The sequence below is a fragment of the Monodelphis domestica genome, chromosome X, assembly GCF_027887165.1.
Source record: "Monodelphis domestica isolate mMonDom1 chromosome X, mMonDom1.pri, whole genome shotgun sequence".
In the NCBI taxonomy this organism is placed as follows: domain Eukaryota; kingdom Metazoa; phylum Chordata; class Mammalia; order Didelphimorphia; family Didelphidae; genus Monodelphis; species Monodelphis domestica.
The window spans coordinates 29,747,284-29,765,806 of record NC_077235.1 but is presented as its reverse complement, the minus strand read 5'-3'; the positions used below and the strand labels follow the sequence as shown (position 1 = coordinate 29,765,806).

Below are 18,523 nucleotides of genomic sequence, written 5' to 3'. Positions count from 1 at the left end.
TAGAATCCAATGTGAGTATTGGTTCCAAGGCAGAAGAATGGCAAGGACTTGGCAGTTGGAGTTAAGTGACTTGCTCAGGATCATTCAGCTGGGAAGTATCTGAGGCCAGATTTGAATCCAGAACCTCCCATCTCCAGGTATGGCTCTATCCACTGAGCAACCTGGCTGCCCTTCAGCCAAAGAGTTTTGAATGCACCAAGCTGTATTATTATCCAATCCACATCTCTCTCTATTTTTCACAAGAACAGAACACACTTTATGAAGATCATAAAAATCTGAGGAAATGTCCACAGTGAGCCATCAGGAATCCCATCATATAAGGAAATGAGGTTGGTCTAGTTTGACTTGTGCTTGCTGAAGCCACTCTGGTTCTTTCCAGTCCCTGCTTTACTTTCTAGATATTTGACAAACGTCTCTTTAATAGTCCATTCTGCAATTTCCTCATAAATCAAAAGTTAGCTCTTTGTTCCATTCTCTCTTTCAGCAATTGGAACGTTTTCCTTTCTCCACTCATTTTATGCTTTTTCAGATTAGCACTGGCAGAAGGAAGTTCAGAGGAGGGAGATCACAGATGAGTAGGATAGCTTAAAATTAATATGCTGAATTTATTATATACTTTAATAAGCAAGCTTTATGTAATACAGTTCGCTGTTTCATATATGATACTTTTTCTGTTCTTTTTATTTGCTAATGTTCATATTTGCTACTTTTAAGTTCATAATCTTAAAACCACTATTTAAAATAACAATAGTTATTAAAAATCACTGAAAACAGCTCAACAATCACATCTTCCAGTTCCTTTAGGACTCAAGGATGTAGCTTCTCTGAGCCAAAGTTTTTTAACCCCTCACCCTCTGTCTTGGAGTCAATACTGTGTATTGGTTCAAAGGCAGAAGAGCAGTAAGAGCTAGGTAAGGGGGGAGTAAAGTGACTTGCCCAGGGTCACACAGCTGGGAAGTGTCTGAGGTCAGATTTGAACCCAGGACCTCCTGTCTCTGGGCCTGGCTCTCAATCCACTGAGTCCCCCAGCTGCCCCCATGGGTTTTAAATTTATAGGAGAAACTACATGCTCTTTCACTATCTCTTTTTTAAATTTCAGATGGCCATTTTTATTTTGTCATTTCCAGTGCAAATGAAATAGCAGAGAAAAAAATCAGGAAAATAAGAGTCGATCAGTTCTGACTTCTGTTGGTTACCATTGTCCCTTCTACCCCAAGCATAAGCCTTGGATCCCTTGGATCTCCCTTTTTTCTCCCAATGTAGCTTTAAAAAGGCCATTTTTGGTGCCCTTGAGTCCCCTCACCAGGGATACAAGATACTAGACACTATCTCATTTGGAGATTTAGCACTCCTTATGGTATTTTCATGGGAACATCCCATCCCATACTCTTCTCCTTGATCATCTATTACTGAGCCTTCCTTGGATTTAGGGAATAGGTTATATATTCAAGGAAAAATCAGTAAGGGTTTACAACCAGGCGTATGTCTTGTTTCCCCTCCTGGAGGCAGAGACTAGGTGTTCCACTTCGTTTGTGTCTTCATCACTCACACTGCCTTGCACATATCGATTACTTGATAAGTGTTTGCTAAACATGTGAATGATTATTTAGAATTACAATCCCTCCAGATGATAAAGTATCTTCACATACTCAAGATAGCTGACTCATCAAATAAAGATTCCATTATACTTAGTAATATTTGAAATGTGTTGAAAAGAGAGGGAGCCTTTACATGGCCTAGCCACTCTCTGTTAGCCCAACACTTTTCCTAGATCAGTTTTGGATATATAGAATTAACTGTATTTATGTTATTTTCATCTTCTTTGTTCATCTTCTTATCTGTAATTAATCCAAATGAAATCCAGTTTTCAGTTTCATAAATTTATAGAACACTGCACTGGGAGTCACGACCTGGCAACTATAAACAGATTTCAAGATTGTGTGCCCAAACTGCACCTTCAAGTTGCTTGTGAGCCCCCACATTACCCCAGAGAGCAGAGGGAGGAAGTGCTTGCTTTGGGTGGCTGGACAGAGGGGTGGGGCATACAAAAATGCCCTCAGGCCCAGTGGAGAGGGGGAACAGAGCAGCGCCATCCATGCCACCAGGGCACACATGTCATATCTTCACCAACATGGGTAGATAGAACAGGGTGTCAGACGTGGGAGCATTTGTTGAGATGTAAGAGGACTGGTTTTTTGTTTTTGTATTTTGATAATCCAATAGGTTGTGTAGTATAGAGGGAAGTACTCTGGTTTGGGATGTAGAAGATCTAATCCAGTGCTTCCTTGTATTAATTATGTGGCTCTGAGAAAAACACTTTTTGTCACCCAACCTCAGTTTCCTTCTCTGTAAAATGAGGACAATAATACTTGTACTCCCTCCCTCAAAGGGTTGCTTCAAAGAAAGTGCTTTTCCAATAGGGAAGAGCTATAGAAATGTGAACTATTTAATGACTTAATGGGCTAACGGGATGGGAAACACACAGAAGGCACAGAGAAATAAAGATCATTTTTTTCCTCTGCCACAGTACCCCAATTAGTTTGGTGAGTGAAAAACCCTAGAATGCTCTCATGTCTTGAGCCAAGAATCTGTGCTATTGCTGAGGCTGTGCTGGTAGCTGTGGTAATTAAAACTCCTTGGATAGCAATCCTGTGTTATGTTCAATTTCAGGACCTAGCAAAACTCCAGCATCCTTAAAACCCAATCTCTTAGAGTTTGCAGGCAGGCAACACCAATCTGGATGCTATTTAATTTTCCGTTATGCAATGCAGCATACAAAACATCAGCCAGAGTTTATAACCACTGGGTGCCAAGTCAGGCTGATCCGATACAAAGGGGTTTGGAAAGCAGGCCTAAATTCAAATACTGATGATTGAGGATCTTGGTGAGGGTAAACATCTCAACTGGAATGACAATGTGAGCCTGGTTGGTGGGGCATCCATGTTAGAAAAGGTATCCAAAGGCTGAAACACTTGTGAGTTGCTATTTCCTTAAAGATGGGGAAGAAAATCTGGTGAAACAGGTTTTCTGCTGGAATTAGAGAAAAACTTCAGGCTGCATCTCTGGGCAGGGGCCACCTTATTAAAAGGTGACTAACTGTCTGGAATGATGGCAAAGAAGCTGAAAAAGGCTGCCACTATGCAAAAATAATGTCCTTGATCACATGCCAGGCTGCCTGAAATTCCACCATTACTGCTTTATTCCTTTGGAGAAGTACTGGACCTTCATAAAATGTAAATCTCCCTGGAAAAGGTAACATATCTAGTTGTTAGCACAAAGAATTAACAGTTGGAATTCTGGCTGGACATGCCTGAACAAGTCATTGCCTCCCTCCTCTTTTTCATTTTTTCCTTGATAGAGGGTTTGCTCTTAGCATATAATTGATAAGCAGAGAAACAGTCCATGATAACAGGCACACAGTACACAATTAGGAACAAAAGAATACAGACTGGGAGCTGGCAGGGCCCCCAGAGGCCAGCTAGTTTAATCTCCTCAGACTAAGGATGAAACAACTGAGGCCTAATTAGGTCAAATGAGTTGGCCAAGGTTAAACAAGTAAAATATCTACCAAGCAGCAATGAGTTAGCTGCATTTCTTTTTTTTTTTAATAATTCTTTTAAAAACATTTTATTTTTATTATGATGCAAAACACACTTCCATATTGGTCATTTTTATGAGAGAAAAGTCAGACGTAACCAAAACTCCCAAATATAACCATAAATACATTGATGTGAAAGACAACTCCAACTGTTCTTTCTCTGGAGACTGAGAACAGTCCCCATCATAAGGCTTTTGGGATTGTCCCAGATCAGTGCTTGACTACGAGTAGTCAAGTTTTCATGGATAATCATCATTCAATTTTACCATTATTGTGTACAGTGTTCTCCTGGTTCTGCTTATTTCACTCTGTATCTGTTCATGTAGATCTTTCCAATTTTTTCTGAAATCATCTTGCTTACCTTTTTTTTTATCACACAACAGTATTCCATTACCAACACACACCATAATTTATTCAGTCATTCCTCAATTGATGGACATCACCTCATTTTCCAATTCTTTGCTACCACAAAATGAGCAGCTATAAATATTTTTGTACGAGTAGGTCCTTTCCCCTTTTTAATTGTCTCTTTGGGATACAGACCCAGGAGTGCTATTATCAGATCAAAAGGTATGCACAGTTTCATAGCCCTTTGGGCATAGTTCCAAATTGCCCTCCAGAATGGTTGGATTAGTTCACAGCTCCACCAACAATGTGTTAGTGTCCCAATTTTGCCACATCCCCTCCAACATTTACCATTTTCCTTTACTGCCATATTGGCCAATTTGATGGGTATGAGGTGGTACCTCAGCATTGTCTTAATTTGCATTTCTCTAATCAGGAGTGATTTAGAACAGTTTTCCAAATGATTATTGATGGCTTTGATTTCTTCACTTGTTCATATCCTTTGACCATTTGTCAATTGGGGAATGACTTGTATTCTTATAAATTTGACTTAGTTCTCTATACATTTGAGAAATGAGACTTTAATCAGAGAAATTTTTTATAATTCTCCCACAATTTGTTGTTTCCCTTCTAATCTTGGTTACATTGGTTTTTTTTGTATGAAAGCCTTTAAATTTAATATAATCAATATTATTTATCTTACATCTTATAATATTCTCTATCTCTTATTTGTTCATAAAGTCTTCTCTGCTCCAAAGATCTGCCAGGTAAACTATTCTGTGTTCCCCTAATTTACATATAGTATCACTCTTTATATCTAAATCATATGTCCATTTTGACCTTATCTTGGGATAGGGTGTGAGATATTGGTCTATACCTAGCTTTGACCATACTATTTTCTAGTTTCCCCAGCAGTTTTTGTTAAAGAGTGAGTTCTTATTCAAAAAGCTGGGATCTTTGGGTTTTTCAAACACTAGGTTGCTAAGATCATTTATGCCTGTATTTTGTGTATCTAATCTACTAATGGATCCACCATTCTATTTCTTAGCCAGTGCCAGGTTGTTTTGGTGACTGCTGCTTTAGAGTATGGTTTGAGATCTGGTACTGTGAGGCCACCTTCCTTCACATGTTTTCCATTAATTCCATTGATATAGTCTGCTACTTTTCTAAACACTAGAAGCTCCCCAGACATAGGACTGAGCTGACTACAGGAATCCTAGAAAATGCTCCATCAGAGTTTGTTTCAGAGTTCTATGAACTGATGCAAAGGGAAGTGAGCAGAACCAGGAGAACAGTGTATATACAATGACCGAAATGCTATCCGATGATCAACTGTGAAGGACTAAATTATTATCAGCAAAATCAGGTTCCAAGATAACCCCAAGGAATCATGATAAAAAAATGCTCTCCACAGCCATAGAAGGAACTGTTGGAGTCTGAGTGCAGATCAAAGCATGCCATCTTTTACTCTATTTCTTTCATGAGTTTTTTATTGTATGTGTGATATGTATCATGTCTTGGCATGAAGTATATGGAAATCTGTATTGTATGAAATCACTGGTATAACCTATATCAGAATATTTTACTGTGTCAGAGAGGGGGTGGAGAGAGAGGGAAGGAAAAAATCAGAATCACAAAATGTCAGAAGAATATTGTCAAAAATATTTCAACATGTAACTGAAAAAAAATTTAAAAAGGGGGTCCAGATAGGTGGCTCAGTGAATTAAGAGTCAGGCCTAGAGATAGGCATTCCCAGGTTCAAATATGGGCTGAAAAACTTCCTGTGTGTGATCCTGGGTGAGTAAATTAATCCCCATTACCTAGCCAGCCCCATGTTGGCAAACCTATGTCACATGTGTGGGAGGGGGCTGCTCCCTTTCCCCTCTCCATGGGTGCCTGAAGACATTTCTCACATGACCCACCCCTCTACTCAGAAGCCCAATGGGAGCCCTTCCACCCTCCCTTGTCCCTCCCCCCCCCTTGGTAAGGGGTGGGGGGCTCACATGCAGCATGAGGATTGCTGTTTGGGCATTTGGTCTCTAAAAGGTTCACCATCACTGGCCTAGATCTTACTGCTCTTCTGCCTTAGAACCACAGAAGTGAAGGGTTAAAAATGGGTGTGTGAAAGTATTCTTACTACCTACTTGTAAAAATTGTTGTGAAGAAAGTACTTTGCCAATTTTAGAGGGCTTAAAAAAGGAGCTAGAAATTATTTTCATTAGTGTTATTAGCCTCTTATAGGAAGGGCCACAATAATGTAAGGGCACTAAGCACCTATGGGAGAATATTTGGCATCAAAAGAGAGAAAAAATATATAACAGGAAGAAGAGAGGTCACCTGAGTTCACTTTTACCTACTCACATTGCCTGACAGAAGTCCTAGGTCATAGACCATATGATAGTATGAGATCATCCAGTCCAAGTCCCTTATTTTACTGAGGAGGAAACTGAGCCCTGAGAAGTTAAAGAATGTTCCCAAGGTCACACTGGCAGTAATTAACAAATACCAAAGGAGAAGCCACTGTCCTTCTCACTCTAGGCTCCGATAAACTTCCTCTGGGCCTCCAAGGATCCAGAATTTAGAGGTGAAAGGACCCTTATGGCTCATCTAGACTAATTTCTCCATTTGGCTAAGGAGGGAACAATATACAAATGAAACTCCAACAAGTTGGGTTCTCATTCAGTGGAAGAATCATTTAATTCTGTTCTGTTTCTTTACTTTTAAGGCAAAGGAATGAATGGTAATAGCCTAATTTTGCATGAGCCCTTTTCAAAAGCTGGCTTCTGAGCTATGTCCTTCTAAGAGCAGGGGTTCCCCGAGCCCTCTCTAGTTGTTCAGTTTTTGGCGTGAAATATATATATATATATATGTATATATATATATATATATATATATATATATATATATATATATTTGCACCTTGAAAATGGACAAACGCTACCAAATCAGAGGTGGATTTTATTGTCATGTTGATCATCTAGTCTTAAGAAAGTGATGAAAAATGTTCATCATGCAGATTCGACTGAAAAGTGTTGGAGGACCAGTACATTTCTCAGCCCACTGCTGCTTGCACCCCAGTTCCCACTTTTCCATTTACACCAAACACCTTGGAAAATCCCAGGCCTCATCAGTGTGCTATGATCGAGAAGGTGCTGAGCTCTGAGCTCAGCCAATCTCAAGGGCTCTAAGACCCAGTGCCAGCTCTCAAGAAGCTCGCTATAGTTACTCTGACAGTGAAATAGCCCCAAGGGATCATGAGAAACTAGAGCCAGACTGTCTGTTTTCTTGCTCTTGAGGTTGTATGGGTACAGATTAGTACAACTGGCCAAGAACCTCATTTAACTTGAGACTAAAATATGTTTCCATTAAAAAAACCCTTAAAATGCAAAAGCTCCAGGGGGGAAATGTTTATTATATTTTCAATATTGAAGGAATTGGAAAATTTCCCCATTTTGGTTTTGATTGTCTCCCTGGGGAATTCTAGCAACCCTGACCTCAAACTTCATAAAAATGAAGTTCATAAAATCAGAAAATTCTCGGGACCTTGAAAGGGATCTTGGAACCTATCTAGTCAACCATCTTTTTACAAATAAGGAAACTGAGGCTCTTAGAGAGGAAAGAGCTTGTGTAAGGCCACACACATAATCAATAAAAACCATATTCAGAAGTCAATGAATGTCAGATGCAATTTTCTTTGGCTACAATTCCAGTCAAGAATTTATGAAGTGGCTGCTATGGTCAGAGCACTCTGCTAAGTACTGTGGATAACAAGGACAAAAATACAAACTAGTTCTTGCTCTCAAAAAGCATATGTTCTGTTGGAGGATAGAATATGTAAACAGATACAAAAATGCAAGACAATTTGAGGGGTAAGAGAAAGAACACTAAAAAGTAAGAGACCTTCCTATGGAGGGTGGTGCCTGACATCAGCCTTGAAGGAAGCTAGAAATTCTAAGAAGACTTGAAGAAGTCTATTCCAGATCGGGGGGACAGCCTATTATCAGTGCTGGTGAACCTATGGCACATGTGCTGGAGATGTCGGGGAGGGCTGTTCCTTTCCCACTTTCCACACACACCTGAGGACATTTCTCACATCACCTGCCTCTCTGTCCAGTGGCCCAATAGGAGCGCCTCCTCCCTCCCCTTTTTGGGGTAAGGCTGGGGGTACTCAGTCTCTAAGGTCTCTAAAATGTATGGAAGCAGGAAATAGAATTTTGAATGTGAGGAACCATGAGGACAGTTTGGGTAGAATGTCAAGTTTATGAAGGGAAAGTAGGTTGGAGTAAGATGTAGATTTTAAATGGTAGTGGAGAAGTTTGTATTTTATCTTGGAGAAAATAGGGAGCCATGGAATATTTTTGAACAAGGGACTTACACTTGACAGCTGGATTGGGGGTCGATGAGATTGGACAGGGGAGAGAATATAAGGAGGGCCAGCAACTAGAAGATTATTAAGTAGAAAGATGGGATCAAGGATCTGACTAGCTAAGGGTCACTGAACATGAAAATCTTCATCATTGGTCAGTCAGAGTGATATTCATTGAGCACCCAGAAAAACTCTCCTGTTTAGACTTACTGGAGGGGTATGGTCTGAATTATTGTATATTTGAAAGGGAAACCACTTCTTTTCCTTCAAGTATATACAGTTCCCAGTACTAGAGAGGCAACATGTTATCTTTGAGGGGGAAGTGATTTAAATGAGTAGATAACAATGAACTGTAATTAGCAGAGAAAGCTTTTGAAGAACTGGAACACTCTGTGTGACTTTAGGCCAATCACCTTGGACCTTGATCTCTTTATCTGCAAATTGAGGCCCTTAGACAAAATGATCTCTAAGTTAACATCCTGTTTCATGCTTTAACATACTTTCCACCAGGGGCAACTGGGCAGCTCAGTGTGTTGAGAGTCAGACCAAGAGACCTAGGTTCAAATCTGGCCTCAGACCCTTCCTAGCTGGGTGACCCTGGGCAAGTCACTTCACCCCCATGGTCCGGCCCTTACTGCTCTTCTGGCTTGGAACCAATACATGATATTGGTTCTAAGATGGAAGGTGAGGGTTTTTAAAAAATCCTTTCCATTTTCTCTTGGTCCCAAATTCTTCAGCTTTGTTTCTGATCTTATGATCAAGCCATTGATAGATGCTTCAAAAGGACTCAAGGGAGTCAAAAACCGGTTTGTTCTCTTCAATTCAGAGAGTGCCAAAGCCTCAATTAAACGAGGTTTATCACAGTGAAAATACTTTAAAAAGTCAAATTTCTTATTTGAATCAAATATAAGTGCCTATTCAGTCTCTAGGAGAGAATGCCCTGGCCAGATGTTCTCAGCCTCTGGAAGGCTGTCTCTCCGTTCAGAGTGCTACACTTGGGAAGCCATGATCATTTCACATTGCTAATTGAGGGAACACTTTAAGCCTTATTAAAGAAAGGCCCTCTGCAAAGATCCACCTTGAGAGGCCCAATGGGCAAGCAGTGCCAGTGGTCAGTCCGGGTCCAGAGTTCTGGCACAGGGGCTGCAGAGTGCAGAGTTTGCTATTGGACCTTTCTGGTTAGGTGTATTGATTGTGAACTAATGAGCCTCTCTTTGGTTGTGTCCATTTCTTATACACCCACACTAGTCGATGCCCTGTTGTTAGGCATTGAAGATCGAAGAATAAACAAGATATGGTCCTTGGCCTCATGGAGCTTGTAAGGAGGAAGGGAAGGACAGTAGAATTTGCATGTAAGGAACAAATTATGGTTATACAGTACTTTCATATGGATTAACTAATGTGGATCTCACAACTATCTCCTCATGGGAGTGGTGCATGTAGTATTATTTCCATTGTACAGGTGAGGAAACTGAGGGACAGAGAGGTTAAGTGACTTAGCCAAGGTAATATCGCGAGTTGCAGACTGACGTTGAATCCAGGTCTCCTGACTCTAAGTCCCTGCTCTTGGAAGTTGACCCAAGTTAGCCTTCTGTTCAGGTACCAACCTGAGCTTGCTGTGAATTCAAGAGTCAGGGTACAAATCGAGGGTCTGCTGTGAAATTGTTGTGTAGCACTCTTAGGCAAACCACATCAATCACTCTGTGCCTCAGTGAAATATATTTTGTTTGTGAGGGAGCCAGTGGCTTTGTCCCCTGGGCTTCAGAGCCTGGCTTTTGTATTGTTCAGAAAAGTCCAGTGGTTTACACATATTAAAGAGCCAGAGAAATAACAGTCAACAGTATTACCGAACTCTAGTGGTCAGTTTCCATCTCGGAAAGCAGAAGCCCTAAACTGGAATTCATCTGCTCAGACTGATTTCCTCCCAGGGTTCTTTAAATGTGTCATTACCCCAACTATGACCAGAAGGGGAAATAACAGATCTGGGAAGGCAGGACTGTTAGTGTTCCTGAAATCCTGCTGCCTGACTTGGCTATGCTCTAGTGGAAAGAGACCTGCACTTGGAGGCAGGAGCTGGGTGTAAATTCTGGCTTTGCTTCTTAGAGCCTCCTTCAACACTAGTGCTGGAAGGGCTCTTAGAAATCATCCAGGCTAACATCCTTATTTTATGGAGGAAAGCAGGGTCCAAGGTCAAACAGCAAGTTTCAGCTACACAGCCAAGTCTTGACCCTGAGTCTCTTGCCTCCAAGTCCAGTGCTCTGCTGTGCTGCAGCAGCTTTAAACTGGCTCTGGAGAGAAGGATGATGGTCTAATCTTCATTGTGAGCATTTGCTCCTAGGAAACAAGGCAAACTACAAGTCAAGGCTTGATTTATTGTTTTGTTAATCTCTCTCTCTCTCTCTCTCTCTCTCTCTCTCTCTCTCTCTCTCTCTCTCTCTCTCCCCTTTCTCTCTGTCTCTCTTCTCACTTTCTCTCCCTCTCTCCCTCCTTCTCTCTGTCTCTCCCTCCTCCCCTGTCTCTCTGTCTCTTTCTCTCTCTCTGTCTCTTTCTCTCTCTCTCCTCCCCTTTCTTTCTGTCTCTTCCCACTCTCTGTTTTTTATCATACACTTTTGATGACATTCTTTATATCAATTCTTTTGTGTTATTTCTTGTCTGGGATGTGTATTGCAGCTGCTTCATGCCCACCATGTGTCTTACTTTTGGCTTTTGGCTGATCAGCTTGAATTCTTTGCAGGCTCTGTTGTTCTATGACTCGTAGCCAGATAACCTTAGTGGAAGAATAATTCTATGAAAAGATGGGACTTTTTTCAGGGAGAAGCTTGGGCTCATTCAAAATACTTTGTTTGAGCAAATTGACAAAGGTGGCAAAAGATGGAAACAGTCATTGATGGAGAAGCTGTAAAGAAACAGGCACACAAAAGCACTATGGGGAGACCTGAGGATTGGTGGGACCATTCTGGAAAGCAATTTGGAATTATCTGAAGAAAGCAACTGAAATATCCAGGCCCCTTGACCCAGAGATTATGCTGTTTGGCATATCTCTTAAACGATGAAAAGAAAGACCCCACATCCACTGCAGTGTTTATAGCAGCAAAGAGCTGGAAACAAAGCAGATACGCATTGATTAGGGAATTGCTAAACAAACTGTGGCCATGAATGTAATGGAATATTACTACACTAAGAAAAGATGACTATGACAAATACCAAGAAACATGGGAAACGTGCATGAAATGATACAAAGTAGAACCAAGGAAACACTAGTCTGACAACAATGTCAATGGGGAGAACAACAGCCAAATAATCAAAACTGCACATTCTAACGCCTGAGCTTTGCCACAGAGAAGAAGGTGCTTGCTTCCCTCTGCTGCTTTGCAGAAGGAGAGGACTGGGAATGTGGGGCGTTGCAGAGAATCTTAGACTTTCTCAAAGTATTGCTTAGTTTTGCCAAACTTCTCCCCCCCCCCCTCCGCTCTTTTTTAGTCCTTATTATAAGAGTTGATTCTTTGGGAAAAGGACGGGGAGGGATGCATTGGTTAATGTAGGTGATATAAAAATAAAATCCACAAATAAAGTGTTTTTCTTCCTTTACAAAGCACGACATCATTTCCCAAAGGTAATCCAGAATAATCTACTCCTTCTGCTCAATTCCAAGCCCAGTTTATTGTCCGTTTTCAGTGTGTGTCCCAGATCTGTGCCTGGATGAATGAGTTTCATGATTGTTCATTCAAGAGCCTATAGACACAAGAATTCTTATTCTTCCAGCAGAAAGATCCAATGGCTTGTTTTGCTTCCCAAACCATCACTTGGGGCCAAATCAACAACAAGAATAAAGAGCTTCTGGCTATGTCTGGGGAACTCTTTGGCATCTGGGATGAATTCATTTCTGTCGGCAGAAAGAAAACTAGATTTTGGTTTGGAGGGGAGAATAAGAGCATGTGAGGGCCTCACTTGAGGGTGCAAAGGCAGTTGGATAGAAGCACCATTCTATTTCCTTCCTTTTCATACAGATACCGGATGAAATACTTGGTCATTCCCAAGTGATCCTGAACCCCCTTTTCAGTGTCAGAGGCATTTTGCAGATGCAGGGACCTGACCCCCTGAAAGAGGGTTTAGTGATTTCTGTTAAGGGCTCATTTTGATGGAGGATCAGCATTGGGTCCTTCCCTCTGGAAAACCTCCTCCTTGCTCTTTGGCCTCAGACTCAGTCCCCGGTGCAGGTCTGTCTGCTGCTGAGGGTGGAGGAGGCAGCGCGTGCTCTCAGGAGCACCGTGGACATGGGCAGTTTTGAAACTTCAGCTGGGCAGGGGAGAAGAATGGGGGGCCTGTGAAGAGCAGGAATATGAATTTTGGATGGAGCAGATACTGAATCTTGGTGCACTAGACTTATTGACTCAGGAGGTAAATATTGACTGTTGGGCAGCAACAGAATTCCCACTTCAAGAATTCCCTTTGGATGCAAAACAAAGGTCAACACTCAGCAGAAAGCACTATAGGAGCTGTGAGAGTTGGCCTGTATAAGGAGGACATAAATATAGTGAAGATTTCTTTGGCCTTCACTACTTCCCAGTGACTAGAGTGTGTTAGAGCTGGAACAGATGTTAGTACTCAACTAGGCCCTCATGGAGTGGAAAGAGGTTTAGATTTGGTGACTAGGGACCTGGGTTTGATTCCTTACTACCCTGTATGACCTTGGATAAGTCCCTTTCCATTCTCTAACCTCAGTTCTCTCTTTTATAAAGTAAAGGAGTTGGCTTAGGCCAGTGATGGTGAAACTTTTAGAGGGGTGGGTGATGTCCTCAGGCATGCATGGAGAGGGGGAGGGGAGCAGCCTGGCCCCATATCCTTCTGGCTTCCTAGTAACAAACTCTGGTGAACTCTGTGCTAGGGAGAAGGTGAACATGCCCACAGAGAGGACTCTGGGTGCCCCTTTCTGGCATGCATGCCATAGGTTCCTCAACATGGGCCTAGGTTGTCTTTTTTTTTTAAACCCTTACCTTCCATCTTAGAATCGCTACTGTGTATTGGTTCTAAGGCAGAAGAGCAGTTAGGGCTAGGCAATGGGGGTCAAGTGACTTGCCCAGGGTCACACAACTAGGAAGTGTCTGAGGGTAGAGTTGAACCCAGGATCTCCTGGCTCTAGGACTCTCAATCCACTGAGCCACCCAGCTGTCCCCTGGGTTGTCTTTAATGTTCCTTTCAGCTTCATATTTCTTTCCCCCCCTCCTCTAACATATTTTTTATCAATTACGTGTAAAATTTATTAACATTTGTTTTTTTAAATTTCGAGTTCTAAATTCTCTCCCTAACTCCTCTCCCCTACCTTAAGATGGAAAGCAATTTGATATAGATTATACATATGTAGTCATAAAAAACATTTCTATATTAGCCACATTGCAAAAGAAAATGCAGAGAAAAAACCCCAAGAAAAAGAAAATAAAATAAGTACGTTTTGCTCTGCATTCAGACTCCATCAATTCTTTCTCTGGAGGTGGATAGTATTTTTCACCATGAGTTCTTTGCAGTTGTCTTGGGTCTCTGCATTGCTGAGTGTCGCCAAGTCATTCATAGCTGATCATTGTTTAATATTGTTGTTACTTAATCGCCCGAGTGCAATTATTAATAATATGGAAATAAGTCTTGATCAATGATACACGTAAAACCCAGTGGAATTGCGTGTCGGCTATGGGAGGGGGTGGGAGGACGGGAGGGAAAGAACATGACTCATGTAACCATGGAAAAATATTCTTAATTGATTAATTAATTAATTAATTAATTGAAAATTTTCAATTAAAAATATTGTTGTTACTATGTACAATGTTCTTCTGGTTCTTCAGTCTGCATCAGTTCATGTAAGTCTTTCTAGGTGTTTTTTTTTTCATGAAATCATCCTGCTCATCATTTTTTATAGCACAATAGCATTTTATCACAATCATTTACCATAATTTGTTCAGCCATTCCCCAATTGAAGGGCATCCTCTCAGTTTATCATTCTTTCCTGCCACAAAGAGCATGGCTATGAATATTTTTGTACATATAAATCCTTTCCCTTTTTCTTTGATCTCTTTGGGGTACAGACCTAGTTGTGGCTTCACTGGGTCAAAGGGAATGCCTGGTTTTACAGCTCTTTGGCCCTAGTTTCAGAGTGCTCTCTGGAATGGTTGAATCAGTTCACGACTTCACCCATAGGGCACTTAGTGCCCCAGTTTTTCTGTGCCCCGGTTTTTCCGCATCCCTTCCAACATTTGTGATTTCCTTTTCTGTCTTATTAGTCAATGCGTTAAGTGTGAGGGGATACTGCAAAGTTTGTTGTAATTTGTATTTGTCTAATTAAAAAGGATTTAGACCATTTTTTCATATGACTAGATCTGTTCTATATTTCTTTAAAAAAACAACCCTTACCTTCCGTCTTGGAATCAATACTGTGTATTGTTTCTAAGGCAGAAGAGTGGTAAGGGCTAGGCAATGGGGTTGAAGTGACTTGTCCAGGGTCACACAGATAAGAAGTGTCTGAGGTCAAATTTGAACCCAGGACCTCCTGTCCTAGTCCTGGATCTCAATCCACTGAGCTACCCAGCTTTATGTTTCTTGATGTGATGCAACTCCCTATTTTACAGGGAAATAACTGAGGCCTAAAGAGGGGCTTAGAGCCTGCTGATTTTTGCTCTGACTCCCCAGAGGAAGCCTGTGGTGGCATGTAACCCTCATTTTTCTGGTGGAGATGCCCAGCAACCTTTATTGGCTTTTTGGCTGGGTGATGACCAATTTATGGAGCTGTTGGTTTTCCCGGTTTCTATTTCTAGAGTGTTTTTTGGTGGCGGAGCATCTGATCGTCTCATATCCGTACTTCAGTGATGAAGAATGAAAGGCTATTAAGAACGGAGGCCATTGTATGAGGTCACAGAGACAGTAAATGACAGGGCTGAGGCTCAAACCCAAATCTCCTGCCCCCCCCCCCCACCCATCACCCCGGTCCCATCTGTATGCTTTCCCCTAGCACAAGGCTGCCTCTTTCCCCTCCGCTTCAGTGAGAGCCTTGCAAAGAGTCACATTGTTACACACGGAATTCTGACCTAGAAGAGACCTCAGAGGCCATGGGATCCGTTTTACAGAGGGGGAAACCGAGGCCCAGAGAGGGAAATGATTTGCCCAAGTTCCCACAGGGAGTGCGTAGTAGAGCAGGGATTCAAACTCCGATCCTCTGCATCTAAGTCCTCCCTCTAATTGCCCTGGGCTCCTTCCTTGGTGGGCTCCTTCCTTGGAGAGCTGATACTGTTTCACTCATCTCCGGTACTTTGTAGCACATAGAATAGGGCTAGATACACAGTGGGCACAAAGGAGAGGCCTGGAAGAGGTAGACAAGACGGATGGAAAGGGGGAGGAGAGCCCAAGAGACTGTGTTTTGCAGTGGCTTCTATCATCAGTCAAGAGGTGTCAAGTCAGTGTCAGCCTCCCTCCGAATGACTTCTGGCCCGGCCTTGACTCCCAGGGAGGAGAGCCCCCGGAGACTGGAGGAAAAGGCCCAATAAACAAAGGGAACCCGGCCTGTTTGGGAGGCAGCTAACTGACAAAACTGGCCTTGAGAAGCACACAGAGGATCCCCCAATTCTCCAGGGGCAGGGAAGAAAGCATCCTACCCCTGGCTGGAATTTTTCATTCCAGAGAAGGGGGAGGGGCGAGGGGTGCTCCTTGCAGTGGAGGGACAGGCTAGAAATGAAGTTGCAGATGGCTGGGGAAAAAGTTCTATAGCAGTGCTCCACGGAGAGGGGGGATGTGCAGAGGGGAGGGGGAGGGAGGGAGGGAGGGAGGGAGGAAAGGAGGTGGGAGCATAGCATTAGAAGCGTGGGCGACCCAGCCACCAACCTATAGCAGCAGAAAATACTGGAGGGGAGGAAGTCTATAGCTGGCGATCATTCCATTATAAACAGGTTTCATCTGTACTCTTTACTTTGGTCCCTAGCAAGCCCCTGAGCCTTTCAGGCTAATTAGACTTCCTCCCAGCCAGCTACTTAAGAGGAGGGGTGGCCCTCCCCTGGCCTCAGAAGAGGAGCTTTCCTGGGGAAGGTGTGCATGTGGCCCCTGGGACTGAGGTGCTTTTCCGCTGGTGGCCCGTCCCAAGTTTAAGACAGTGAGTACCCAGAAGAATTTTCCGTTTTGCTGCCTTTCCCCCTGGTCTTTTCTTTTATTTGTGGTTCCTCCCTCCCCAAGTCTTTCTAGATCTCTTTTTTCTTTAGGTTTTTTCTCCTTTAGGTTTTTTCTCCTTCCCCCCTCTTTCTTTCCTTCCTTCCTTCCTTCCTTCCTTCCTTCCTTCCTTCCTTCCTTCCTTCCTTTCTTTCTTTCTTTCTTTCTTTCTTTCTTTCTTTCTTTCTTTCTTTCTTTCTTTCTTTCTTTCTTTCTTTCTTTCTTTCTTTCTTTCTTTCTTTCTTTCTTTCTTTCTTTCTTCCTTCCTTCCTTCCTTCCTTCCTTCCTTCCTTCCTTCCTTCCTTCCTTCCTTCCTTCCTTCCTCCTTTCTCTTTCTCTTTCTTTCTCTCTGCCTGTCTCTCTTTTTTCTCTCTGTGTCTCGGTGTCTCTCTGTTTCTCTCTTTTTTCTCTCTGTGTCTTTCTTTCTGTCTCTCTCTGTCTGCCTGTCTCTCTTTTTTTCTCTCTCTGTGTGTTTCTGTCTCTCTGTTTCTCTCTTTTTTCTCTCTGTGTCTCTCTTTCTGTCTCTCTGTCTCTGTCTCCCTGTCTCTTTCTCTGTCTTCCTCTCTCTTCTTCCTTCCTTTCCCCTCTCTCTTTCTTTCCCAAGAGATGGGCTGGCTGTTAGGGACCGTGCTCCAGCGTCTCTCGGCTTTGAGTTGGGTCTGGTCCTCTGCTCCTCATTAGGGTGCTCAGGATGAGGCAATCCCGTTGCACCGACACGCACACAGGCTCTCTGTGCCCATTAATTGGTCGGGAAAGAAGCCTTAGCCATTGTCAAGTGGCACTTCAGCTGCCAGTTCCGGCCAGTGAAAACAGCCTTTCCTGGGCAATGAGCTGGGAGGCCAGCTTCTCGGTGCGGTGCGTGCGTGCGCGCCCGGTGCTAGCTAGCCGAGGAGCGCGGCTGCAGCCCCGGGGATTGGGCGGGCTCTGGGCTCCCTACGAGACCTTCTGAGCCAATGGAAAGCATTTCCTATTGAGACCCCCAAGTGCTCCCTTGCCCCTCGGCTTCTTCCCCAGACATTGGGCCCTTTCTTGTGTCCTGTTTGCTGAAGGCATGCCGGCTCGGGCTTTCCGGAGCCTCGGTGCTTAAACAAAGGCTAGCGGAGCCATGTCCCCCGCCCCCGCCCCCGCTGCCGCCCGCCCGCCCGCCACCACCACTCTGAGGATGAGCGCTGGCCAGTGAGAGGCTGGGACAGAGCCGGCTGGCTGAGGCTGCTGCGTTCTCCGCTTTGCCCGGGAGGACATGGAGCTCTGAGAGAGCCCTGGCCGGGCACTACCTCTCGCTCGCTCGCTCGCTCGCTCGCTCACTGTCCGCAGCCATGAACCTAGCACCCGCTCACTGGGGGTAAGTCTCCTGGGATGTGGGTTCAGGGAAAAGTTGGGGTATGCGCTCTGGGGCCCGGAGGGCCGAACGAACCCTCACCTTCTGCTGTTCGGGACTCCGCTGCAAGGGGAGCCGAGGGGCCCGGAGAGCCCCTAGTTGCCCGGGGCTGAATGCAGTATGTACCTTGCCAGCTGGATTCGAGGCATCCCCCTCCCGGGCGGGCGGCGGGCGAGCGCTCGAAACCCGCCTGTTGCTCTGGGTTACGATTCTCTTCTTTTCTTCTCTTCCAGCTCCTCTCTTCCAGCTCCGAGGCGGCGGGCGGGCGGGCGGCTGAGGGGGAGAGGCTTCTTTCAGGCTTGGGGCCCGGGGCTGGCGGGGTCTAGGGCAGGGGGACAGGCAGCCCAGTGAGCGCATTCGTCCTCAGTTGGGTCCTGCATGTGTCAAGGCGAAAACCCGGATCTCAGGGAAAGTGCCTGAGCTGTCTGGACAGATTGAATGGATGTGGGGAGAAGTCCAGGACAAAGCAGAGCCGGGGAGGGGTGACATGGGCCAGGTAGGAGGAGAACCTTCTTCAGGCTCAGCATTTTCCTTCTAGTTTCTGTTGCAGGCCATTGGAGTGGGGCAAAGGAGCGGACAAATCCCTCCGGAGGCAGAGCGCCGAGCTTGGGGGCCGCGGTGGGGGTGGGGGGCTCAGGCACCATCTCACCCAGCCCAG

At 43.9% G+C, this 18,523-nt stretch overlaps 1 protein-coding gene across 4 annotated transcripts in view; it reads left to right on the top strand.

Annotated features, from left to right (window-relative positions):
• The window catches only part of LPAR4 (lysophosphatidic acid receptor 4), a 167,142-nt gene that overhangs the window by 132,922 nt on the left and 15,697 nt on the right, over positions 1-18,523 (top strand). For 2 of the 4 annotated variants that reach the window (XM_007507469.3, XM_007507468.3), the window contains exon 1: positions 16,153-16,434. The exons of 1 other annotated variant lie outside the window; for it this stretch is intronic. The gene's annotated coding sequence lies outside the window, so the exon portion shown is untranslated. Of the gene's footprint in view, positions 1-16,152; positions 16,435-16,837; positions 17,830-18,523 lie in introns of those variants that run through there. One more of the 4 variants, XM_007507467.3, reaches the window with a different exon arrangement.